Raw genomic sequence first — 1,822 nt, 5'->3', positions numbered from 1 at the left:
AGCTGGGTAGAGGGGCAAAGGGGAAAATAGGACCATCCTATATAATAATAATAAAAGGCTAATATGCACATTGACTGACCGGCAGAATGACTGGTTGCTATGATGCGCACTGCCCACCAGGGGGGCAGACGCTCAATGCAGGAGCTGCCCCCTGGTGGTCAGTGCATTTCCATATGGAGAGTGCCACTCAGTCAGAAGCTGGCTCATGGCTGGCAAGCGCAGTGGTGGTGGCAGGACCCTCACCCACCTCCGTGGCAGCAGTAAGAATGTCCAACTAACAGTTGGTTTTAGACCTGATCCCTTGGGGGCCTAAGCCTTTAGTCGGACATCCCCCGAGGGCTCCCTGGCTGCCAGAAAGGATGTCTGACTTCAAGCTTAGGCCTGATTTTCCAGGGATTGGGCCTAAGTCGACAGGTGGACATCCCCCAAGGGGTCCTGGACTCTGAATGGGCACAGGCCGGGCTGAGGGACACCCCCCCGCCAAGTGCACAAATTTTTGTGCACCGGGCCTCTACTAATTAATAAATAACAACACAAATATAAACTCTCTACGGCCACTGTGCCTCATTTTGTTGGGCGTGGTCATGATCACTGAAAGGCCCCAGGTTTGATTCCAGATCGGGTCACATGCCTTCCTGAATCCCCAGGAGTGGTCATGCAGGGGGCAGATGATTGATGTTTCTCTCCCTCTCCCTTCCTTTCAAAACTCAATAAAAATACATTTAAAATATATAAAATAGTTACTTGAAAAAGAGAATTAACTGTGTGTTTGGCATACTCACAACAGTCAGCCTACTTTTTCCCCAACATAGATGTTGGTAACAGAGAAGCTTATTTCACCTGTGACGGTTTCTCAGCTTTATCTGTATGTTCAACCTCACCAAATAGTGCACATTAGAAAAGTGCATTTCCTTGCACATCAGTTATACATATGTCTAAGTAAATCCTTGAAATGTGGTTCCATATAAATCCCGGACATCCTCTGTTGTTAGAAAATTAAGATGGCAACCCTATATAGACACAACCATCCCTCTCTTCATTTCTTGGGAGGACCAGCCTTGCCTCAGTGGCAGCAAATATTGGCAATCAGTGAAGACTATTGCCATCAGCCCAGCTGGCATGGCTCAGTGGTTGAGCATCAACCTATGAACCAGAAGGTCATGGTTTGATTCCCAGTCAGAACACATGCCCAGGTTGTAGGCTCAATCCCCAGTGCGGGGCATGCAGGAGGCAGATGATCAATGATTCTCACTCATCATTGGCCTGCCTTCCTTTCCTCCCTCCCTCCCTCCCTTCTATCCGACCTTACTTCCATATTACTTTCGATGTAATTGTCAAATGTTTGCTTCAACAACACTTATACAAATATTGGAATGATACACACAATACTATCATGGTGCTAGCGCAGAGGGGACATGAAATGTCAAGCATGAATTGCAAAAGTTTCTTATTTATTCTATGCTAGTGCATGATACGGTAAGCTATCTAAAATGAATATAAATTTAAACAATTTGAACTATTGTGCGGGTGAAATGCATCATCTTCACTGAGATGGGTTCGACCTGTACATGGATAATTAAGTATATCAGACACCTAGAACAATACAAAGAGAGCGGTATGATTTATACAAAGACGAGTCAAAGATGAAGAAGAATATAAAAAATTAGTATAGATGTTATAGCCCTGCATAGCACATAACACGCATAGACCACCATCGAGACAGCCAGTAACGGAACCATCAGAAGTGGCAGTATCCAGGAACTTGTGCGTATACAACACTATCCCCGTTAGTTGATTATTTCTCCCATTCCAACACGGTAGT

The sequence above is a fragment of the Myotis lucifugus genome, unplaced genomic scaffold (assembly GCF_000147115.1).
Source record: "Myotis lucifugus unplaced genomic scaffold, Myoluc2.0 scaffold_550, whole genome shotgun sequence".
NCBI classification, from domain to species: domain Eukaryota; kingdom Metazoa; phylum Chordata; class Mammalia; order Chiroptera; family Vespertilionidae; genus Myotis; species Myotis lucifugus.
This window is presented reverse-complemented; position numbering follows the sequence as displayed.